Raw genomic sequence first — 26,287 nt, forward strand, 5'->3', positions numbered from 1 at the left:
GGAGGAGGAGGAGGGTCGCGAGATTCCAGGGACTGAAGTTAAGAGAGGGGGAAGTCTGAGTATAAGCTCGTATTACACATTTTTCAAGTGAGGGAAAAGGCTGGGTGGGAGGGAAGAGGAGGAGGAGGAGGAGGAGGAGGAGGTGGAATCTCTCCGTTTCTACCTCCTTCTACCCTTTCGAAATTTCATTTCCAGTTAAAGTATTTCTAGCTTTTTTCCTTTGAAACTTTAAAATGAGACCGGGGAGGAGAGCCCCGCTCTGTCCTCCCAACCACCCTTTCCCTACCCCCTTTTTCTCTCTACGTCTTCACCGAGTCCGCTCTAGTCGCGATATTCTGCGGAAGAGAGGTACTATTTTTCATATTCTTACTTCTTCGTTTTTCTTACATACATACATATATAGATCGTTCCTTGCGAGAAATCATTTCGAAACTTCAAACGCACCTCGTTCGCGCTCTCATTGTTAAGACAAACACGGGACACTTTTCGATTAACGTTTTATACACTTTTCAAGTCCCGATTCAAGAGAATAGACGGATTTCAATTGTTAACTCTGCGAAATGTAACGAACGTCGTAATTTTCTTTTTCCCCTTTTTTCTTTTTTCTTCCCTTTTCCCCCATCCCCAAATGAAACTCTAACATTCAGAAAAATCGTAATATCACTCGAGTACAAATAGGTCGAACCAAATATGTCTATCAATGCTCCTCTGATTTGATATTTATATACATACACATATAGTATATACATATACATACACATATAATATATACATATGCGTATCTGTTATCATTGTAAATACTTTGAATTTCAACCTTCCTCGTATGTTTGCTATGTCATATCTGTGCCAACGTCAAAATTATTTTCAGCTGTAATACGACATATCTACGTACGTACATATTTCATGCTTATATATGCTTATTATGGTGACTCGATTAATAATAGAAAAACAAAAAAAAAAACAAGAATGGAGAACATAATCGTGATTCAGTTACGTTTTCAAAACTATCTTTTAATACGTCCTTTTGATATAACCCTTATCGCAATACACTTCTCTATATTATAGGAATTGACAGGGGAAAGAGGAAATATTTCCTGGCTACCCCTCCATACTACTTCCCCTTCGCAGTCCCTCCCAAGCCCCTCTCTGTCCCATCCTTCCCCTCTTCCATCCCATCTGCCTGCCGCCTCCCCGTACGTCACCAATGGGGCTTTTTCGAGCAAAGGAACTTTATAAAAATACCGCGTTCATCGTCATTTCAATTTCGGTTAAAAATATTGAAGTACACCGGTGGTATTTTTCAAACAAACACGAACTCGCACGGGCCTGGCTGCTGGCACAGACTAAACCAGCGGGGGTGGGGATAGGGGATGGTGGGGAAAGTGTATATAATGCAAGCGCGGCGCAAAACGGAAATGGATAAAATACTATTTCAGCTTTTCTATAGCAATGCCAGTTTAATATCTGTAGAAATTGTATTGGTTCTTTTATAAAGGGGCGGGGTGCGGGGTGGTGGAAAAAATAAAAGAAAAAGAAAAATAGAAGGAAAAAGAATCAGTGTGGAATTCAACGTGGAATAACGTAATACCAAAGTTACCGTAACATTTTTATCTATATATATATATATACATAAAAATATATATATATATATATATATATATATATATAAGTACATATATTCATACGTATATACATACGTAGATATGTATATATGTATATATACTAAGATAAAGAGAGAGAGAAATACGAATCCTTTACGAGTTTACCGACGATGTTCTACGAAGTTTTCCAATTAATTAACGAGTTGGTACTACTCCCTTGTTAATAGATAGAATCCCCACTGTGCCTTCTCTTCGAAGGAATTACATCATCTAGCGTTACGTGGATCGTCTTGAATTTGATTTAGATTCGAGATTGAAGATTTAATTGTACATACATACTTGCGTACTTACGTATATATATATATATGTATCTATCTATGTATATATCTATGTAAGTATCTATCTATCTATCTATCTATCTATATATATATATATATATATATATATATATATATATATATATATATATATATGCATGCAGAGAAGAAATTAACGAGAATAATGAGGAAAAATAAGGTATACACCGAAAGGTACGATCTTCTTAAACGATCGTTGAACGTTCGCTCACATGCGACCATTTTGAGGCGGTTGTAGCAGACGAAGTAGACAGGGGAGTCTCGTATTTCAACGGAGTATTTCATTTGAGTTTGGAATTGATTGCTCGGCGGGTTGAAGAAAGTTGGTGGGTTGGGGTGCGGAGAGAGAGAGAGAGAGAGAGAGAGAGAGTGATGGAGGGAGGGAGAGAGAGAGGGGGAGAGAATATAGAAGAGGGTGCGCGGCTTGGTTCGTTGGAAGGGAGCCTCCAAGCTGAAGAGGAGGATACGAAGGGGGAAGTGGCACAGGGTCAGAAGGAGAGGGAGAGTGAATATATATTCGGTGAGAACAGAACGGCCGAACGACGAGAGACGGAATGGAACGAAACGAACGTATATTTCCAGAACAAATATTTACGCGAAAGAGGTATAAAAAGAGCGAAAATGTGTTTTCTGTTTGATTTGCGACTGTATTTTTCTTTCCGGCCCGACTGCCTCACCTCACCTCATCTCGTCTCTCCCTTCTCTCTTTCTCTCTCTCTCTCTCTTCCTCCTCCTTCTCTCCCCCTCCCTCTCTCTCTTCATTTTCGTTTTCTCTCTGTTTCTAACTTCCTCTCTCTCTCTCTCTCTTCATCCTTCCTCTTCCTTCTTCTCTTTCTCCTCTTCCTCCTCCTCTTCTTTTTCCTCCTACTCTTCGTGTGCTCTCCATCCCACACACGATTTCCCTGTTTCCCTTATTTGCTTTTATTCGAAGGCATGCGCTCGCGGCTGCAAACTTCGCTAATTACCTATCCCATTACTACCACCTAGAAATTTCGAAAATCAATGAATATAAGCTGCGAATAATTTCTCTCTCCTCCCTCTCCCTCTCTCTGTCTCTTTCCCTCTCTTTCTCTCTCTCTCTCTCTCTCTATTTTTTACTCTCTCATCTTTCTTCTCTTTTCCTTTTCATCATATTTTCGCCTCTCTCTCTCTCTTTCTCTCTCTCTCTCTCTCTCTCTCTATCTGCTCTACGAATGGCAATCGAAACTTTTCGAGACTCGTTCTATTTTCCGTACGACCAATCCACCCCTCTCCCATTCCAAGGCGTACTTTTTAATCACAAAAAGCTTTATTTTTATTTTTCGCTTTCATCATCGTTAGCTCATCTTGTGGTCGGTCGAACAAGTCCGAGACGTTATCAAGATATCTCGTCGGAGCATGTGTTGTCATCGTCAAAGCTTGTATTATTACTCGCAACATAAAGTCGAGCAAATATTGAAATTGTTAACTCTCGTCATCCTCGTCGAAGTAGAGAGGAAAGAGAAGGAGGAGAGAGAAGAGTAGGAGAAGGAGTAGGTGGAGGTGGAGATGGAGGTGGTGGTTTCGTCACGAGTGAAGTTGCCGCGGTATAATCATCACATAAATAACGAAGTATAAAGTTTCCTCTAATAACAAAAGTAACTGGGAAGCGAGGTAGAGTATGAGAGAGAGAGAGAGAGAGAGAGAGAGAGAGAATAAAGGCAGATTCGTGGAAGGGGATCCGACGGAGTGAATCGTAAGTGAGCTATGAATTATGCATTTGGCCATCGGGGGTGCTCATCCAACTCTTCGACAACCGGCTAGAAATTCCTCCGTAGAATTTAAAATTCGAGAAGACATAAGAAACGTCGTTTACGTGGACCGTTAAAAGTGACCGATGAGCGGCCACCAATGAAAAGTACCTTCTGTTTCCTTTTACAATTACTTTTTTATCTTTACTTTTTTCTGTTTTTTTTTTCTTTTTTTTTTTTTTTTTTTTTTTTTGTATATTTCTCTTCTCTTACTACGTGATTGATAAAGAAAGAGTATCGAGATAAGAGTATTCAGAACTTATTAATAATCTTTCATAATATTTCAAAAAGAAATAACACGAATCTGATGATTTCGGATAATAAAGAGTATCTTATCGTAACGTAACTAGAGCTTGAATTTTATCACGAAAATTGTTAAGGAAATAGACCGATCAAAAAAGATTTTATGTATAGCAATGATTTATTCGTGGTTCCTTTCCAGTGTTTTTTTTCTTCTTTTTTTTTCGTTGTTTCTTTTCTTTTTTTCTATTTTATTTCTTTTTCTTTTAAGTCGAGATCAAGGGATAATTAAAAAAAAAAAGAAATATATATATATATATATATATATATATCGAGAGAAAAGATTTATATCATTAGGAGGACGTCATTTAACGCCAGATTTATTTACCAATCATTAAGAATGACTGACTGCAATTGTTTTTATAGAAATTTCTATTTTTACATTTTATCGCACGTTTTTTCAAGGCATTGCGACTTTTTCTATCTATAAACAGATATGATAGAAGTATATAAATTCCTTTTTTTTTTCTCTCTCTCTTTCTCCTTTTATTTATTTTGTTTTTGTTTTTCTTATATACACGTACGTATATATACACGTACGTATACATATGAGATATACTTTTAATGCATCAGAATAATAATTATTATCGACAGTACCAATATTAAATCGAATATAATTTTGATGATAATAATATATATAGATAATTAATATATAATAATAATTTAGCAATAATAATAATAATAATAATAATAATAATAATAATAATAATAATAATAATAATAATAATAATAATAATAATAACAATAATAATAATTTATAGTCAATTTCTATGATAAAAGTTTTATACAAATAATTTCCAAAGAGTATTATTATCATTGCGAGATGACACAAACACAAACGTACACATAGAATGAACGCACAAGAATTTCGCAAGGGAACGGTTTATCTTTTACTAAGGCTACTTTTGTTTTACGATTATTCTCTCCATCCACTATTCGCTCGTGATTCACCGCGAAAGGGAAAAGCATTTTCCCCGCTTGAGAAACTGTCGCACATATCCCGTAAACCGGATATAGAAGCTTCGAAAATATCTCGCGAAATTACCGGTTTGCTTCGAAGCAAAACGTTTCTCTAATCTCCTACTTGGGTCTGTTAAGGAAAGTAAGGAGAGAAGCTAACTCCCAGGAGATTATCGTTTTACGATCTCATTTGCAAATTGCCGAATGACGGATAATGACGGATAATGTTTGAAAGGTTTACCTTCTCTTTTTCTCTCTTTTTCTCTCATTTTCTCTCTCTTTCTCTCTATCTCTATTTCTCTTTATGTCTATCTATTTATCTCGTTTCAAGAGATAGTCGTGTTAACGCTCTTCTTGAGAATTCATTGGATTCATTCGAGAAACAAGATATAAGAAACATTTTTTCAACTTCTTTTTCTTCTTCTTCTTCCTTTCCTTCCTCTTCCTCCTCCTCCTCCTCCTTCTCCTTTCTTTTTTATCTATCCTTCCATAAAATCAAGTTAATATGAAAGTAATGCGATCTATATGCAATTTCACGGATAAAAATAAACTATAAAGAAAAAATCTTATGGAATTTTTTTTCTTACTTCTTTCTTTCTTTTTTTTTTTTTTTTTTTAATAGGATACCTACTTATTCGAAGTAGGTACGAAAAATCTTTCTCGTAAGGGTTTAATAAATAAAGTTTTCCCGATGACATTGGCGTTGATTATGTATGAGTTTAAGTATGTATAACGGTTCGATTAACTGGAAAGATAATGATCAGTTAGGTAGTCACCTACGACATAATATCCAAAATATGAGAAACCGAATCTTCGAAAATGGTCTCGGATTACGGCACGAGGCCGTCAGGTGGCAAGCAGAAACTTTTCTCTCCTTCTTCCATCACATTTATCTGTCCCCTTTGTGAGCCTACCTTGCGTTCTACTCTTTCTCCTTCGTCCACCCTCCTCCTCCTCCTTTTCGTTTTCTTTCTCTTCTTCCTCCTCCACCATCACCACCATCACTACCAACCTCGTTCCTTCTTCCCTTGGTTTCGCTGTTCTTTTCTCGGGAAGACGTTGTTAACGGCCGATGGAGGCCACCTGTTAGTCAATGTTCTCTTTCTCTCTCTCTCTCTCTTTCTCTCTCTCTTTTTCTCTCTTTCTCTCTGTCTGTCTTTCCTTCTTTCTCTTTCTCTCTCTCTTTTGCTCCTTCGCAGAACGTTCTCTTCGAAAGGGTGCCCGTTCGAAAGACGAACCCGGTATCGGATTAACTTTGAACTTACGATTTTCTTTCATATTTGAAAACATTCGATATCCCTTTTGGTAAATCTTCGATGCTCGTTCACACTATATAAATATATATATATATATATATATATATATATATATATGTATATAAATAGCGTATATCGATTTAAGAAACAAACAGAACTATATATGACTATCATATATCGATTATTTTTCCTATCAAATTATTCTCTCTCTCTCTCTCTCTCTCTCTCTCTCTCTTTCTCTCTCTCTCTTAGTCTTTCATATTAAGTATTATTATTATATTTAATTATCTTTTATATATATATATATATATATAAATGTTTTATTATATCTGATAGATGTATGTCTATTTCCGTGAATATAAAAGAAAGTATTTTTTATACCTCTTTTCTTAACAAATATTCGATACAGCATTGTCGTCGTCACCGTCATCGTCATCATCATCGTCACTGTCATCGTCATTATCTTTGTCTTTGTTGTTGTGATCGTCATCGTTGGAGGGCTCCAAAGCAATGTCCTCTTCGAAAATCCTTTTGCGATCGATTCACGTTCGCGACAGTCACAATGAGAGAGAGCTCGTAAATCAGACTACAATTGTTTCTAAAGAAAGAAAGAGAAAAAGGGAGAGAGAGAGAGAGAGAGAGAGAGAGAGAGAGAGAGAGAGAGAGAGAGAGAGAAAGAAAGAAAGAAAGATCGTTTTATCGGCATTTACAAGTGTAATATCGTCTTATAAATCATGCAAAAAGCGACGATCGTAAATTCCATTCTCGTACGACAACGACGATGACGACGACGAAGACGACGGGCACGACGAGGACGACGAGGACGACGAGGACGACGAGGACGCCAACGACGAGGAAGACGATGACGATAGAAACTGGCAGGTTCCCGAGATAGTAGTCTCGTAAAAGATGGCCTGCCAATTGAACAACCGATCACCCTATTCTCGATCCTCGACGTAACGTCGATTATTCTACGAGGATTTGAATGATCTAAGAAGAATAACGAGTGATTCATATATTCTTAATGTTAGAAGGATAGATAAAGATAGAGATAGAGACAGATAGAGAGAGAAAGAGAGAGAGAGAGAGAGAGAGAGAGTAATGAATGATATCGTTGATGATGATTTAATTGAAGTAATAATATAAGTATATGTGTATTTAAAATGAATATTTATATATATATATATATATATATATATATATATATATATATATATATATATTGATTTTGGAAAGAATCGAACCACCTGTGCTTGCACCATCTCTTGTATTATTTATCTACCAGTTCCTTCTCATTCTACTTGGCGTTTTACTTGCGAGCGTTCGGGTAAAACGTGTATACGTAGAGTATTCATCTCGTATTCTTGTTTACCTTTATTATATCCTCGGTATTGATCCGTCGAGAGGGAGTTTGGAAGAGTAAAATGGGTTGAAGCCTCTGTTCGGAAGGAACGTTGAGAGAGAGAGAGAAAGAAAGAGAGAGAGAGAGAGAGAGAGAGGGAGAGGGAGAGAGGGAGAGAGAGAGAGAGAGAGGGAGAGAGAGAGAGAGAGAGAGAGAGAGAGTTTACGAACTTTCAAGAGTTTCAAGTGTGCTTCTCAATACGCGAAGTTTGCGCAAACAGAAAGTTGTAGAAACGGATAATGTCGCGGATAAATCAAGGAAATTTGATAAATCAACAGCGGTAGAAGCTCCGTTAATTATGTCTTATATTCTCGTCTTTCCCTCTGGCATCGTCTGGTTTCACTTGCGAAACAATCGTTGAGCTTTGCCACGAACGAAGAACATTCGTTCTTTTTTTTCTTTTTTTTTTTTTCTTTTTTTTTTTTTTACTTTTTTTCGTTTCTTTCTTCCTTTCTTACGATCAATTCAACAAAATTTTAAACGGATCGTTCGTCCGTCGTTCATTCCTTTTTTTTAAAGTCTCGACACGAAATCAATTTCTACGAGACTTTCTGACTACTCGTCGTGGATTTCGTCATCTCGAATTTCCAACTCGATATCGATTCGAATTCAATTCGTGATAGATAGATGTGTATTTTTTCTCTTTCTTTTTTTTTTCTTTTTTCTTTTTTTTGTTTTTTTTTTTTTTTTTCGAATAAATGTACAGACGAGCCAAAAATTCCTAAGTTAGTGGTTTTATTCAAATCTAAAATAAAATAGAAAAAGAAATAAAAATTAATCTAAAATGTTTCGAAATATATATTGAAAGGGATATTGAAAATCATCTATAAACTTTTAACCCATCTATTTCGTTTCTTGTAGTAACACAACAATGGAATCTAATAGAATTGAAGATATGATTCCAAACAGGATAGTCCGTTGGATGGTTTTCATCATGGTTGTATTTGTTATTTCCTTTTCTTTTCTCGTTTATCTTTCTATTTTCTTTTCTTTTCTTTTCTTTCCTTCCTTCCTTCTTTCTTCTCGTTCCATAACATATTCGCTCGACATGTGTTAAACTTAAACTCCGTCGACGTCTTATGATGCATCATCTCGTTCGTCTTATTCTCGGATTCCTGGGTAAAAAAGAATGAAAGAGAATGAATTGAAAAAAGAACGTGTCAAAAAAAAAAAAGAGAAAAAGAAGTGAGAACTTAGGACGATGTTGTAACATAACGGAGACGATATCACGTACGCCATTTTAACGGTTCCGAGATAGATATTCGAAGTATGTCGAATACAAATTGAAGTATCAAACTGAAACGAGAAAAGAATATTTCCATGTAAATAACCAAAAACATATCAGATAATAACAAACGTCTTAACGCGATAAACATTTCAATCGATTTTTTTCACCTATCGTAATATAAGAAATAATCAAAACATTACGCGTTCTTTCTTTATTTACATCACCATTCAAATATATATATATATATATATATATATATATATATATATATAAGTATATTATTATTACGCCGTCCTTGTTTCATCAAGAGGACGACCAATTTTCAAAATACAGCCGCCATGATACTTTCGTCATTTACGCATCAGCGAGGCAACAATGTCGATCGAGCTGCGAAAGCGTCCAGACAAATTAATCAAATTTTCAATATTTCAATCATCGTTGTCATAGATTTTTTGTAACAATTAGACGTAGGACCTAATCAGGATTAACAGGTAATACAAATTTTATTTATTCTTGTATATTATTCACGATTATTTTAATATTTAAGTTTATCGTTGGTAAATGCTCCTTGTACCAACGTACCACACGATTTTACGATATTACTACTCGTTATATTTAACGTAATATTTAACACAAAATCTAATTATACAACAATTTCGACAAGCGTATAATGTAGTTTGGAGTAGTTACGTATTTATTAATTACGATATATATGTGTATGTGTGTGTGTATATACCATATTATATCATGATTTATTTGTACATACACACGTTTACGAGCCGAGCTGGGCCGAGCTGATTTTATCTCATTCGGCCCTATTCGGACCTATTCGATCCTTTTTTGATCCTATTCGATTTTATTCGGTCCTACTTGATCAAGTTCAATCTTAGTCGGTCCTATCCGGCCCTATTCCTTCCTGATTTATCCTTTTCGATCCTGTTCTACCTTGTTCGATTTTATTCGATTCTATCCGACCTTATTTGATCCTATTCGATCCTTTCGATTCTATTCAGTCTTTTTTTATCCTATCCCATTCCCAACTTTCCTATATTTCTACCTGTCCTAACTTTTTGCTTAACCAATGACAAATATCGTAGAATGTAGATGCTGGATAAAAAAATGTTTCAAACATGGGTTTATTTTTTGGCGTGAAATAAGATGTCGTCACAAAAATTATAGGCGTCCATTAAAAATACACGATGTAATCTTTAAAATAATCTTTTGAAAACATCCACCGAATCAGAGATAAATAATGCCGCTATATTTGTCCCTCTTAAATCAAATCCTCGTGTTTTTGTAACTTATATTAAGAAAAATTCATCTTTCTCGAAGTCTTTAGTCAATTGACATAACTCGCCATTTTATATACGCCCATATGCATAAAAGTTAATGCATTAGCGATCGCAATGACATCACGTTATGTCATCTTCGCCATTATTATCGACGAATTTTATTTTGTTTTTTACTTTTTTATCTATAACATCGTCGCCCGATCAACACCTTTCTTCGCCGTAATCAACGTGAATAATGACGAAATGAATACTCCCATTGAATTATTTTTTTTTTTATTTTTTTATTTTTTTTTCGTTAAGCGTTCTATATTTCTTTTCTTTTCTTTGAATGAGTTCGGAGTTTTCAGACTTTTTTCTTTCTTTTTTTTTCCCTCGTTCGTTCGAAGAAAAAGGTTCAATCGAGTTCACCGCGATGCATTTCGCCTTCCTCGTCCCTCCCTCCACCATCCATCTACCTCCCGCAACCACCCTCATCCTACCCGCATCAGCCCATCCCCTACCTCCCACAACCTGCAACCCTCTTTCCCGTCTTTCTCATATCGCGAAATATTCCTACGGTCGTGTATCTTTACAGTCGGAAGAACTTCTGACCCACTTTCCTTTATGGCGCCATTCCATAAAACTTTCGTATAAATTGCATTTAGTAAACGTTGGTCGAGCCGACGTTCTTAGTATCCTAGTTCCCATCGCATAACGAACCTTGGATCGGGTTCGATCGGAGCTTTCGATTCAGAGTTACGATTCTGCTATACGAACGGGTTGAGAACTATAGAGCTATATCTATATAAATTGTATTATATACATATATAATATCTGCAGATATATAAATATATATGTATGTATGTATGTATAAAAGTATATGTATGTATTGATATTATTCGATAATCAAAAGGAAGGAAGGAAAATCGAGGGCTTATTGACATTTGAAAAATAAAATCTGGAAATATTGCAAGCGCAACTATTTATAATACGATTTGTTTTAATGAACGATTCATCAAAGTCCAAGGTTATATTGTTATATATGTATGTATTTATTTATTTATTTATATATGTATGTATGTACCGACTGAAACTCGGCGAAAAGCTCTGAACGTTGATAACACCAATACGATAGTGCCCCGCAGCGGCAAGCTTTGAAACTAATCATTTAAATCATTTCTCTTTCTCTCCCTCTCTCTCTCTCTCTCTTTCTCTCTCTTTTTCTCTCTATCATCCCCTTCTTTATGATTTTTTTTCATCGACTTTCCATTATCACGAAAATATCGTGTTAACCAATTATCTATCCGCTTTTTCACGATTCTCCTCATCGAAAAAATATCCCCGTCGAAAGTTTCATGCGAAACGTGAGAATACATTTTTAGTATCTTTCCATTTAAACTTTCTCTCATGCTCTTTCTCTTTATCTTTCGTTCGTTCGTTCGTTCGTTCGTTCGTTCGTTCCTTCTTTCCTTCTTTTTTTTTTTTTTTTTTTTTTTTTTTTTTTTTTTTTTTTTTTTTTTTTATTCTTTTCTCGAATGTATATTCACGTTGCATATAAACGACTTTTTATCGCGGAGAGAACTTTAAGACTGCGATATCCAATTTGTTCCTTTTTTCCTTCTCTTTTTTTCTTTGTCTTGCTTCTTTCTCTTGCTCCTCCTCCTCCTCCTCCCCCTCTTCTTCTTCTTTTTCTTCTTCTTCTTCTTCTTATTTACGCCCCTGCTTGCTCTTATCTACATATCTCGTCGGTTTATTTCGTATTTCTCGTATCCTTGTAACAGGCTTAATACGCGGCTACAATGTCGGAAAAGGGCTACTACTGCATTCGCAGAAAGCAAGCACATAAGCAGTTTCAGTACGGGCCAACTAGTTGCTGTATCTACAACTCGAAAGCTCATTTCGAATGGGAGAGAGAGTTCGAAAGTTTTAATTTCTTCGGTTTACGGTAGGTTTTATGAGGCATCGAAATGCAGCCGCTATACCTGCCGGAACGAGCACTTCTACGAGTATACAAGAGGGTTGAGACGAGAGAGGTAGGAAAGTGGGTGGGAGAGAAAGGGAGGAAGAGAAAAAGAGAGAGAGGGAGAGAGAGAGAGAGAGAGAGAGAGAGAGATTGAGCAAGTGGAGAAGGGTAGAAGAGAGAGGATAGTGAAACTAGGAAAGTCCGTGGAAAGCCTGCTTACTTCAATGTTTACTTACCCTTCTCCTTTTCCTCCTCCTACTTCTCCATCACTCGCGGAATTCTCTCTGATTATCGAAGCAACTTTGAGATTTCTTCGAGTGTGTAACGCAGGTCTCAAACTATGCAAGTATATATATATATATATATACATATGTAACTAGTCGACCGTTAGTCTGGTCGACGTATGCTCGTAATCGTAATAAAAAAAAAAAAAAAAAAAAAAAAAAAAAAAAGAAAAATTATAAAAAAATAAAAGTCTGTCCTGATTAAGATCAAGTTAAACGATCAACTTCAAGCTCTTGTCCTTTGTTTATTTTATTTTTATTTGTTTATTTTTTTTTTCACTTCTCTTTTTATTTTTTTCTCTTGCCTCCCAACCCTCCGCATCTCCCGTCGAAGATTAATGAATGACGTTACACTTACACGCATATATGTAGACAGCCATCACACATGCATCTGTTCTTCACGTTCGCTTTGGACCTCGGCTCAGCCAGTCGAGATACACGACCAAAGGGGTGTTATGTGGTCGCGGCGCACAGGTGTAACGGCCTCGTAAATCAAGCCGATGCTAAATTCCGGCCATTTCGAAGCAGTAAAATGACAGGCCGCAATAATAGAGAAAGCCGCGGACACTCTTATTGGACTGGGAGCAATAAAAATCTGAAATGGTAATTCGCGAACGAATTTTCTATGATGATAGTTCGTCGAAGAAAGGAATCCGCGATTACTGTCATTTTTAATGTCTAACTCGTTTCTTTCTCTCTCTCTCTCTCTCTTCTTTTTTTCTTTTTTTTTTTTTCTTTCTTTTTTTCTTCACTTAGATCACTCTAAACGTACGGGTATTTTCATTCGATACGATGGAAAGGAGTAACCTGAAGAAAGAGAAAAATAAAAAACAACAACAAAAAAAGAAGAGGAAAAAAAATAACCTGTAGCCGGGTAAAAAAACGATGACGATGTTAAGTAAACAAGAATGTGGTTCTTGTCCGCTTCCTATGTTTTATGTATACGCTATGTATGTATATACGTACGTACGTATGCATGTGTGTATATATATATGTATTTATGTATGTATCGGGTGCGTCGTAGAAAGCAACATTATATACTCAGCGACGATTCGACGAGAGGAAATACCAGAACGAGATGCTAAAATGTATTCATGGAAAATGTATAGGGATTAATAATCGTAAAAGTCTATATCCTTGAAGAGCGATAAAACCGTAGGCAATATTCTTTCGTAGTTTCCATACCCCTCGAGCTTTGCACTTTTTGCCCCCTTTCGCATCATCGAACTACTACTCAACCTCCCCAACTTCTAGATTTTCTCTCTCTTTCTATTTCTCTCTGTCTATTTACCTATCTATCTACCCATCTATCTATTAATCTCTTTTCTATTTTTACCAATCAAATCTCATCTTGCACGTTTCAAATCATTTTTTGATATATCATCTATTTTTTTCTTTTTCTTCCTTCCTTCTTTCTTTCTTTGTTTTCTTTTTTTATTTTATTATCTTTCAACGTAAAGCCTTTGAGAATAGATCCGCATTCGTGTATTCGTCGATTATTATTATGATTTTATTTATTTGAATATTTCATTTCCTTCTTATTGAATTGAATAATCGATGATACAGGTAAGTACCAACATACTATATTTGTATTTTTGAATCGTACGAACCGGATAGAATTAAAAGTAGTGAAAAGAGATAAGAGTGAGTTGAGTGGGTTGGGGGGGGGGAGAGGGTGGATAGGTGGATGGATGGATGGATGGGAAGGGAAGAAAATGAGGGAAGAGGTAAAAGACAAAGGCAAAGTTTTATAAGAAGAGGGGAGTGGGGTTGGGGGAGGTCGAATAAGAGTAGGGAGAACGAACAAAGTATTAATTAGAGTTTTCCTTTGAAAAAACTTGATGGATACAAAACGTAATAACGACTGTAGTTGGGGGATGGGGGTATAGGGATGGGGTGATGAGGGGGAGGGGTTCTTTATGCGGGGAAGTAGAATTTTATTAAAGCGCAAGTACCACGATACGTACCTACATATATATATATATATATATATATATATATATATATATATATATATATATCCTTACGTACTTAGTTACATATGTATGTACTTATATAGAGTACATGCATATATATATATATATATATATATATATATATACATACACAGATATATACATACATGCGTAAGTACTTAAGTACATGAACGGTACGATCTTATGTAGATACTTACATGTATAATACTTGCAACACACACGTTCACGGACAAAAGAGGACAAAGAGAAAAGACTCTACTTCTTTCCCTACGTCTTTCCTTCCTACTTAGAATCATCCCCTCTTGAAAGTTTCTTCTCCCTTTCGACGTATTTTCAACCCCTCAGTTTCTCCTTCTTCTTTTTCTCTTTCTATTTCTTCTTCTTCTTCTTCTCTTCTTCTTCTTCTTCTTCTTCTTCTTCTACCCCTTCTTCTACTTTTTTTCTTTCTCTTCTTCTCTTTCTACTATTTCTTCTTCTTCTTCTTCTTCGTCTCGTTCGTAACTTTACGCTCAACGTCATCCATCTTTGTCTCCACCTACTTCTCTTTCTCTTTTTAATCTTTTTCCATTTTCTTTTTTCTTCCTTTTTTTCTCTTATGCCGTTTAAAAAGAATTTATATGTTTGTCCTTTCGTTAATTTTCTAAAAAGATTAAGATCTATTTAAAATCGATATATTGATCCTTTCATTACGATATGGATGGATTATTATCTAATTTCGATTTAGATAGAATATTTGAAAAAAATCTGATATGATTTATTAGATTATTTCCTTTTATTTTTATATTTTACGATTGGTTCGCTTGTTTTATGACTACCTCCCTCTTCTCTCTCTTTCTCTCTCTCTCTCTCTCTCTCGCTCTCTTTATCTCTCTCTTTCTCTCTTTCCCTCTCTAACTTGACAAAATAAAGGAGATTTGCAAAAACGCACACATCTAAGTTACTAAATTCGTATGAACGTGCGCACACTTATTGTTGTCATAGATGAAACGTTTTCAGTATTCGTAAGTTCAAGGGAAGACGATTACGAACGATAAATATCTTTCTTTTCTTGGACATAAATTCAAGAGATAGAAAGATATATAGAAAGAGAGATAAAAGAGAAAGAGTATGAGAAAGAGGGTTAGAGAGTGAGGAAAGACATAGAGGGAGGTGGCGCAGGTGGCGAAGGAAGTAATCATCGCGGTGGTGTCTCTTGTTTCTCCTCTCGCTTGGAGGCCGCCTTGTCCTCCTTCTCGGCAGCGTTTGGGGTGGCTACCCGGGGGAATCAATAACCGAGAAGAGAACGCGTCGCGCCGGTGGGGAGTAGAGCTAGGTAGTCGTATAATGTTCGAGAGTGGGGGTGGCACCGCCCACGGCACGCGACCAGCACGCGACCACGTCGAGCAAGCAACCCCTTCCAATGGCCTCCCTTCCACAACGTAGCTAGCAGCCCGTACAATAACGACGACGACGACGACGACGAGGACGAGGACGAGGACGAGGACGAGGACGAGGATGACGACGGGGACGACGACGGGGACGACGTCGACGACGATGAGAAGAACGATGAGAGTTTAAGAGATGGAGAAGGAGAGAGAGAGAGAGAGAGAGAGAGAGAGAGAGAGAGAGAGAGAAAGAGATGAAAGATTCTCGTTCAAACCACCCTCCAAACACCATCACCGAAATCTCGACTGTTGGACCCTAGTATTTTTAACATTAGATACCAACAAAACAGCCCTTTACTTTCCTATTTTATTTTCATCTACGATTAATCGACCGTTTCAATCGTCTGGAATATACCTGATTATCCCTTGGTGATAATCAAAGTAGATTTTAATTGGTGTAAAAAATTGCTCTTTGATTTTTTCTCTTTTTCTTCTTTTCTCTTTTTCTTCTTCTCTTTTTTTCTTTCTTTCTTTCTTTCTTTCTTTCTTCTTTTCTTTTCTTTTTTTTTTTTTATTTTTCTTTTTTCTTTATATGTTACTCGAAATAATCCCACATTGGCGTGTGATTCGATTGAATCGATCGATCAGTAAAGTGGTTGCGTTATCGAGTACCATTCGAGTAGTGTATGTATGTATGTATGTATGTACTTAACGCACGAGAGAAAGTGAAAGAAAGAGAGTGAAATGGAAAGAGGGATGGAGGAAGGAAGGAAGGAAGGAAGGAAGGAAATGTTTGAGAGGAAGCATAGCGAAACAGCTCAGAGAGACAGAGAGAGAGAGAGAGAGAGAGAGAGAGAGAGAGAGAGAGAAAGCAGGGAGGGAATCGATAGCAGCGTGGCACGCGCCAAGCAATCCCTCCTCAACCCTCTTAACCGCTTCATCCCTCGCTCATTCTCCCTTTACCACTTGCTGCTCACCACGCCCGACCCTGATTCCTGCCGCCGTGGGTTTCCTAAGGGTTGTAAACCTTCTAAGGTGGACCATCCTGATCCGTAACACAACCATTAAGGACCCTTCGACGCCCTGATCTCTTTCGTTCCTGCTTCGTGGCTTCTCGACTCGAGTCCATTTTATTTTCTCTCTCTCTCTCCTTCTCCTTCTCTCTCTCTCTCTCTCTCTCTCTCTCTCTCTCTCTCTCTCTCTCTCTCTCTCTCTCTCTCTCTCTTTACTTATTTGCTTCTACTTCTTTACGAACGAAGCGAACCAAGCCGAAGGCGACTGCTTCACGCTTTTAAATCATCTTCTTAAGCTTCAACAGGCTGTTCCTTTGACTCTATCTATCTTTCTTCTTTTCTCTCTCTCTCTCTCTCTCTCTCTCTCTCCTCTTTCTTTCCGTTTTTCTTCCCTTTTTTTTATTTTAATCCTTTCTATCCTTTCCCTCGTCTCTTTTTATCTCATGAAGTTTGTCAAGAAAAAAAAAAAAAAAAAAAGAAGAAAAAAAAAGAAAGAAAAAAGAAAAAGGAAGATAAAAATAAAAAAATATGAAAAAAAATCATTTTACTATCGTACACGAATTTTATCTTCGATTATAAGATCAAAATCCATTCGACGATAATATCTTTCTTTCATTTGCGAAAAGGCAAAGAAATAAAGAAAGGAACAAAAGAAGAAAGGAAAAAAGAAAACGAGCAAAGAGATAGAAGACATCATCATATCGCGTAACGATATAATAACAATGCGAAACTGTGTTTATGGTAACTGTACCTTAAGCTGTGTGTACGTGCTTAAAGCCACGATGACACTCGCGAATTCAATGACACCACAATCGAGCACGGATAGAGCACTCCTAGATTTAACGAGGCTTCAAATTCACTCGCTCGTCGTTATGATTCTCCTGAGATGTATGTAAGTAAGTGGTCGTGCCAGTACTTCGAACGCCCCTATCACTTACCTTTTATAAGTCTTACGTTTCTATCAATGTTTATAACGTATTTATTTATTTATTTATTTATTTTTGTAATTTTTTTATATTTATTTATTTACAACTATTATTATTATTTTTTCTTTTTATATTGTCAGTATCCAATCCCCTTCCCTCATCAAAAAAAAAAAAAAGAGAAAAAAATAACTAATTTAAAAAATTAATTTTTCTTAATTATCTTTTGTCTTTGTGTTTTTTTTTGCTTTCGTTCCATTTCGAAGAAGAGAGAAGGAAGGAAGGAAGGTAGGAAGAAAAGAAGGAAAGAACGAAGAAAGAAGGAAGAAAAAAGAGAAGTTCGTTCGAAGATGAGAGGCTTGCTTTTAAAATGTAATTGAAATATGAATATATCGCGCATCGAAACGCGCGACTCTCTCTCTCTCTCTCTCTTTCTCTCTTTCTCTGCCCTTCCCTCTTGCCCTTTCAAAAACTTTCCCTCCAGCGTATTTTTATTCCAGCTCTATAACCCATCGCGCTCTCTCCGGTCCGCTCTGTATTCTCGCGGATCAAAGGGCGACCTTTAGGGACGACGAATGTAATTGAAAACGCGATTGAAATGGCTCGTAATTCTTCCCGAGGCTTTTCATGCCCCGGAATATATGTTACGTATGTATGCACATATATATGTATATATATATATATATATATATATATATATATATCTATGATATGAATGTACATATGTATATATGTATGATATGTATGTATGTATGTTTGATATGTATGTATGTATGTTATCCCGCACCGCACAAATCACATCAATACGGCGTGCGCGTGCGCTCGCGCGCGCGAGCGAGCGAGCGAGCGTGCTAGCAAGCCACCCTTTTCATTTTGATTATCGTATCGCGGAAATATATTCCCAGAACTCGAATCCGATTTTCATGATCTCGAAAGACTCAAAAGAGGTGAAGATAGAGATAGTGAAAGAGAGAGAGAGAGAGAGAGAGAGAGAGAGAGAGAGAGAGAGAAAGAGAAAGAAAGAAATAACATCTTGATACGTACTCCATTATTTTTCACATTATACGATCGATTACACCCATCGAAGTAACGTTTTTTGATACATTAAAAGATATATTTGAATAATCGAATAAATTGTGTATATTGACAGTATAAAAGGAAAAACGTTTCATTAAAACTTTCACTGAGGATTATATTATATTTAGAAACGATTAGGTATACCTTCACCCCTTAAAAAAAGAAAAAAGTAGGAAAGAAAAATCTCTTCGTCTACTCTCTTCTCGTATACCTACATACAAGCTTTCAATATCTGATAACATATATATATATATATATATATATATATATATATATATATATATACAAAGATATATATATAGATAGATAGATATATCTACCTTTCATCATTTGGTATCTCGACGATTCGATATCTCGCCTAAGTTGTCACACACGTAAACACGATAACGTCTCTTCTTTGGCGATGAACCCCCATGTCATAAGGAGCGATCGATAGCCGCGAAAGCTTTACAGAAGAAAGAGAAGGAGAGGATGAGATGGAGGAATGAGGAGGAGTCGATAGTAAAGGACAAAGCGAAAGGTAGAGAGAGAGAGAGAGAGAGAGAAAGAGAGAGAGAGAGAAAGAGAGAGAGAGAGAAAGAGAGAGAGAGAGAAAGAGAGGGAAAGAGAGAGAGGGAGAGAGTAAAGAGCTTTTTCAGTGGAGCTTGCAACTCGAGTTCCTCTCTCTTTTCTCGCGGTGGGGATGGAAAAGAAAGGCAACGGAGGAGAAAGGGGAGAGGGTGGACAAGGAAGAAGGAAGGGGTAAGGGGATAGAAATAGGGAGGAGGAGGAGGAGGAAGAGAATGAGGAGGGGGAAGAGGAGGAGAGGAGGACTGAAGGGAAGGGACGAAAGAGAGGAGGAGACAGGTGCGTTGGGAGACAAGGCTACTCCTCTCTCAGCCCCATTCTCTCTCTCTCTCTCTCTCTCTCTCTCTTTTTTTCTTTCTCTCTGTTCACTCTTACCCCCTCCATCTCCCACTCTCACCCTCCCGTTTTCACAGATTCACGCACACGTCCTCGAACTTTTATACCATCCTCCATCTTTTTCGGTCGGTCGTTCGGAAAAAAAAAGAGAAAGAGAAAGGAAAAGAAAGGAAAAAAAAAAAAGAGAAAGAAACAAAGAAAGAAGAAAAAACTGTATGCCCCTATTATTTTTCCTTCGCAATAACGAGATAAACGCGAACGTTTCATTTCTATGTGGCAATTATTATTAAAGGAAGAAGAATAAAGGAAAAGAAACAAAAAAGAGAAATTCACGAGATAATATTATTAATCGTTCGAAGATATATGAAACATTATCGATTACGCGTCGTCAGGATGATACGCTATCGAGAAGAATATGAGAGAGATTATATATCGTATATAATTGAATTAGATCAATTTTAGGTATTATAATAATACCAATATTGTACAAAATCTAAATGTGGAGTATTGTTACATGCGCGTTGAAGCGTGCCGAATCGAAGCAGAGATCAAAGTGTTTCTCGTGGATATGTCATTTTTTGAAAAGTAGTCGTTTGCGACGAAGAATCCTGAGAAAGGTAGACGAATGTATTCTTCCCATCCCCACACCCCCCTCTCTCTCTCTCTCTCTGTCTCTATTTCTCTATCTCTCTATCTCTCTATCTCTCTATCTTTCTTCCTTCTCTAAATCACGTTTATAAGGGAGGTGGATGGCGCACGCCGCCTTGCGCCTGCCTTGGCAAGGGGGCAGCGCGGTTGCAATAGCGGCCGCGGAGTCGGGTCGTTCCGCGACAGAAAGAAAGAGAGAGACGACAAGAGGAGGAGAAGGAGGAAGAAGAGGAGGAGGAGAGAGTGCCCGAGAAAGAGAAGGAAGGAGGAGGGAGGCCTGGGAGTCGGCGGAACTCGCGGATATTGATTCCCGTGGGATATGCGCGCGCTCAACGAGACTCGGAAGTCTCGACGTATGTGCACTGCTTTTGCTACAGTATACTACATATATAGGTCTATGTGTATGTATGTATGTATATATATATATATATATATATATATATATATATATATATTCATTCGACTGCTCACCTTTGAAAATTTCTATAGGATGATGGTTGCATGTGTGGATGTCTAAGAAATTGAATCGCGTGATAAATCTATATATAATATATATATATATATATATATATATATATATATATATATATATATATATATATATATATAGACGGACGTATAATACAAGTACATAAACGAGAAACGATAAGAAAGCTCATAAGAAGGTAAAATAATTTTTCTGTGTTCCTTTTAATAACATTATCGATCGATGCGATCGCTGTATTTATCGTCACGAGTTAATTTAAACGAGTATTAGGTTATAAGAGAAAAACTTGATGATTGATATCGTGCATACATATCTATTTTGTTTAACGTTTCGTCTACTACATGTCTCTACTATATATATATATATATATATATATATATATATATATATATATATATATATACTGTGTATATATATATATAAGTATATACATAGATGTATACATATATACACATATTTCTCTCGTTCTCACCCCTTCCAACGTTTCACGAAGGACGTTGAACCTGCCGCCTCGACTACCACCCTACGTAAGGCACGCGAAAGGGAGGGAAAAGAACGTCTTGTTTCGGTGTAACGCTTCCTCTTTTGGGCACTAATGATTTTCTCTTGGAACTCCGACGCGTTTGGGACGAGTTATTTTTATCGTTGCGTTCTACTACGTGTCATTGCCCCCTTACTCTAAGATTTTTCCTGTGACTCGAATTGGGCTCATCTTCTTTAAATCTTGAATCTCTTATACATTTTATTGTATTATACTTATATAGATAGTAACGATAATGGAATGCACATTTATGCATTGGCTTTAATCGAATACGCAAGAAGAAGGTATATATATTTTTATAATATAATAATGGGATAAGGGTTAGTATAATAATTCCTGGATGGGCAAAATCGATTTCTTGTAAGTGATTTCGCAAATCAATCGATCTTTTTCGATAGACCCTTTAATTCATTCATTTTGTTCACTAAGTTTTATTGCTTGTACATTTGTATTCTTAACTTATATTTAACCCAAATTCAATAAGTTTCTGTAAGTCCTATTTTTATTAACGATATATTAATTGCACAAGCACTTTATAAAATTAAATAAAAAGTGCGCTTTTATAATTAATATCATTGAAATACAATAGAATGAAAACTTTATCTTGTGACGATGTAAAAGATTTATAGCTAGTGATCTTAATGGCCATCGCGTGTACGACGATTTTTCGCGTTGTTATTTAAAGGGGTAATGATAATACACCACCCACGTGCTAAGAGCAACTAAAATCTCGGCTGGCCGTAGGGCACTTAGAGAACAGGGAATATCGAGTTCAAAGGATATTGGGAAGGCCGAAGGTCGCCTTCCTATCCAAGCAACCTTCTCTCTCTCTTTCTCTCTCCCTCTCCCTCTCTCACTCTCTTTCGACGTCCTCGACACGACGGCATTTAGCAAAGCAGGTCGTGAACTTCGGTGGAGAGATTGAATGGGGCACTGGAGCACAATCCTAAGGTCGTCTGGCGAGTACTCGTGGCACGAAGCTCGTGTCGAGAGAGTAAGAGAGATAGCGGGAAACGTTTGCTTTTGAGAGAGAGAGAGAGAGAGAGAGAGAGAGAGAAAGAGAGAGAACGAGAAGGTAGGTAAAGAAGGAGGGATAAGGATGGTAATAAGGGTGAAAACGGTAGACGAAGAGCGAGAGCGAGAGCACGAACGAGAGAGAGAGAGAGAGAGAGAGAGAGAGAGAGAGAGAGAGAGAAAGAGAAAGAGAAAGAGAGAGGGACGCACGAGACACGCAGAGGAGATTGCAAGGCGTTGAAAGGAGAGAGGAGAAAGAGAAAGAGAGAAGCAACGAGTTGAAAGCGAAAAAGAGAGAGAGAGAGAGAGAGAGAGAGAGAGAAAGAGAGAGTGAAAGAGGTAGTAGGAAGCGGGGAGGATTCAGATATCACGCCTGACCCCACGGTCCTCTCTTGCTCGCTCGCTTCCTCCGGGTGGCTGGTTGACTGGATGGTTGGGTGGATGGCTGGATGGCTGGCTGGCTTGGCTGACTTGGTTGGCTGGCTGGTTGGCGTGGCTGGCTGGCTGGCTGGCTCGGGGCGAAAATCCAGCGCGTAAACTCGCGCACCATGCCACTACAAACTCCACTCCACGGGCTTCTACCTCTGTACTGTCTCTACTTTTACCAGCCAACAAACCCGACCTTCCTGCCTGCCTGTCTACCTCTGCTACCTCTACTAGTGTTACTGATGCTTGCTTGCTTCCTACAACTACCACATTGCTCTACTACTAATATTACTACTATTACTACTACTACTACTACTATTAGTATTACTACTACTACTACTACTACTACTACTACTACTACTACTGCTATTACTACTGCTGTTACTACTACTCCTCTACCTCCTCGTCCTCGTCCTCTTTCTCCTTCTCCTCCTTCTCCTCCTCCTCTTCCTCCTCCTCTACGATCACTACCGCCGGTACTATCACCGACACGCTCTCTTGCTGCTACTGCTGCTGCCGTTGCGCCCGTTACGACCTACGATCGCTGTTCATGAATGAAACCCACGTGCGAACCACGTGTCCGCCTACGGAGATTCTTCCCATATTCCCAGATCCTAATCCTGGATCCTTTCAAAGTGACGACGGTACATGGATCGCGCTCGTTAATTCCTTTGTGACCAAGTTAGTCGAAATATATATATATGTATAGATGTATGTATATATATATATATATATATATATATATATATATATTCTTTTTTTTTTGATAATATATAAGAAATTCTTATTTCATAAGATGAATGATAATTTTTTCATAGCGATATATAAGGATCCTAATGAATTTCAATCGGATAATGAAAAATGAAATAAGAACTTGGTCAAGAATAAGCAAAAATGAAAAGGAGGCCTCTTAGAAAGATATATATATTTTTTTCTTTTTTCTATTTTTCTTTTTTTTTTTTTTTGTCTGAACGTATGAATCGGAGGGATATGGTAAATAAACGACTCTCCGACTAAAAGCACTTCGTTTCGGTGCTCGCAGTAACGCCGGTGTGCTTGTCATTGACTTACGAGCAAGATAGAGATATATGTATCTATGTATGATGTATGTATATGTATATACTATATATCTATACGAATGTATGTAAACACACCGGTCGTATAGAAATTAAGAAGGAATGACTATAGTGTATATATTAAAAAAGTTATACAAAAGTATCGTTCTGTTTGTTGCACTTTACTCACAAGAGAATTTTCTTTTAACGAATCATGGAAAATATAATATTCGATCATCTCTGTATCATCGAAAGAAAAAAAAAGAAAAAAAAAGAAATCTTTTTTTCCTTCATATATATAAATGAAATATGAAAGTTAGATTAAGGGCTAATTTTAACACGCTAACTCCTTTAAGAGATCGATCCCAATTTCCGTGTTATTATTACGAACGGAAAGTAGCGGACGAGGAGTATATATATACGAACATATATATCCGAACATACATATATATATATATATATATATATATATATATATACATATATATCCATCCATTTATCTATCTATCCATCCATACAAGCATTATACATACATTCGTAGATATATATATATATATATATATATATATATATATATATATATATATATATATGATTTTGAGAGTAGTTTCGACGATATAGTGGCGCGGGACGCTCGCGAATCCGTCCTGACCTGCGCACCTACATACTCTATATACTATATATGTACATATGTATATATGTTGGCAACGGTAGCGAAGTAATAATAATAGTAATAGTAGTGTAATAGTGTAGTCTGGAGTAGAGCGGATAGAGTGGGGAGAAAGAAAAGGGAGAAAGAGAAAGGGAAATTGCGAGTGAGTGAAACGAAAGACGTTTGAAATGAAGAGAGAAGAGAAAGAGATGGAGATATATAAATAGACGAAGAGAGAAAGAAAAATAGACAGTCAAAAGAAAGAAAGAGAAAGACAAAGAAAAAACGAAAGAAGGAAAGAAAGAAAGAAAAAGGAGAAAGAGAGAGAGAGAGAAAGAGAGAGAGACATATGCAGTCAAGCAGTAAAAGAGAAGGAGAGAAACGAATGACAGTAGACAAACAGAGAAAAAGATAGAGATGAAGAAAGAGAAAGAGAGAGAGAGAGAGAGAGAGAGAGAAAGACAGAGAGAGAGCAAGAGAGAGAGAGAGAGAGAGATAGGAGGTGGGTAGTGCCGATTGTGCCGCGTGGGGTGGTTCACCCCCTCCCTTGGCATACCCCTTACCCCTCCGCCCCCCACCCTTCTCAGCACGCGACTCAGTCGCGCACTGCGTCGACGGTGGCCGACGCTCGACGCGCTTACTATCGCGAAGCAGCACGCGTTGCGCGCACGACGCGAGTCGCGCGCGACCTAGCCTAATCCGCGTGCGGCGCTTATCCCGAGCGTACTAACCTCAAAGCCGCGAGGGGGTAAAGGAGAAAGAGAAGGAGTAGTAATAGTAGGAGGAGGAGGAGGAGGAGGAGGAGGAGAACTACCCAGAGGATTCGTTGGCCTGTCGTCGCGTCGAATACGCCCGAGAATCCTCTCTCGATCACGTGAGAGAGAGAAAGAGAGAGAGAGAGAGGGGGGAGGAAGAGGGAGAAAGAGAAAAAGAAAAAGAAAGAGGACGAACGAGTTGAGCCCTCTTGGCTATACGGAGGACCAATAACTTAATCGTCGCCACGTGTCGTCGAACTTTTCCTTATCTTCTTTTATCCTCTTCGGCTTTTTTCATCCTCCTACGACATTGTCATTAAAAAGGAAGGAAAGAAGAACGATCGCGGAAGAGAGAGAGAGAAAGAGAGAGAGGGAGAGAAAAAGAGAGAGATTGAAAGAAAGAAAAAGAGAAAGAGAGAGCGGAAGGTGGTGGATCGTCGGGCGATGGGGAGGGGAGGCGATCTCGCGAGACAGTCGAGACGATCGAAAGTAATCCGCCATGTCAGGGGGACGCCATAATATCGTTGACGAGAAGCGTGCGATAATCGCTGGAGGCGTTCGATGATCTTTCGATAATCGATCGATAGGATCGTATTGCGTTACGTTTGTTGGTTCGTTCGTTCGTTCGTTCCGAAGAAAAGTAGACGCCGGTAAACTCGTTCGTTCTTTCGTCCGTTCACTCGTTCGCTCGTTCGTTCGTTTGTTCGTTCGTTCGTTCGTTCGTTCGTGCCGAAGGAAAAGCCGAGTGTTCGCGATACATTCATTCGTTCGTTCGTTCGTTCGTTCGTTCATTCGTACGTTCGTTCGTTCGGCCGTTCGTACGCTTTCGATCTCGTGTCGCGACGATTCGAAAGATAGTGCAAACGTGATAACAAAAAATCCAAAAACTTAACTAACGATCATCGTGATAGAGACGAAAAAAAGGAAAAGGAGAAAAGGAGAGAGAGAGAGAAAGAGAGAGAGAGAGAAAAGGAAAAAAAAAGAGGCTCGATCCTCGTTTAAACCCTCGAGAAAATTAGTGTTGTTGTTTAATCGTGGATGGCGAACATACGTGTTGAAGAAA

The 26,287-nt window shown here is 37.7% G+C and overlaps 1 protein-coding gene and 2 long non-coding RNA genes across 9 annotated transcripts in view; 2 read left to right on the forward strand and 1 right to left on the reverse strand.

The window, feature by feature from the left end:
• Window positions 1–2,089: 2,089 nt before the first annotated feature.
• On the forward strand, window positions 2,090–13,956 carry LOC124950175. The gene is made up of 4 exons (XR_007101281.1): window positions 2,090–2,561; window positions 11,925–12,176; window positions 12,763–12,993; window positions 13,147–13,956. It is a non-coding gene; the product is annotated as an uncharacterized LOC124950175 (long non-coding RNA).
• The window catches only part of LOC124950174, a 39,097-nt gene continuing 20,303 nt past the window's right edge, over window positions 7,494–26,287 (reverse strand). Inside the window, exons 2-4 of one of the 2 annotated variants that reach the window (XR_007101280.1) lie at window positions 8,879–8,940; window positions 8,484–8,759; window positions 7,494–8,389 (exon numbers count right to left, since the gene is read on the reverse strand). This is a non-coding gene — a long non-coding RNA (uncharacterized LOC124950174). Of the gene's footprint in view, window positions 8,760–8,878; window positions 8,941–26,287 lie in introns of both variants that reach the window. The other variant, XR_007101279.1, reaches the window with a different exon arrangement.
• Window positions 25,669–26,287, forward strand: part of LOC124950168 (TOX high mobility group box family member 3-like) — a 158,398-nt gene continuing 157,779 nt past the window's right edge. The window contains exon 1 of one of the 6 annotated variants that reach the window (XM_047496519.1): window positions 25,669–26,287. This exon is cut by the window's right edge and continues 59 nt beyond it. The gene's annotated coding sequence lies outside the window, so the exon portion shown is untranslated. The other 5 variants (XR_007101276.1, XR_007101275.1, XM_047496512.1 and 2 more) reach the window with 5 other exon arrangements.

The sequence above is a fragment of the Vespa velutina genome, chromosome 6 (genome assembly GCF_912470025.1).
Source record: "Vespa velutina chromosome 6, iVesVel2.1, whole genome shotgun sequence".
NCBI classification, from domain to species: Eukaryota; Metazoa; Arthropoda; class Insecta; order Hymenoptera; family Vespidae; genus Vespa; species Vespa velutina.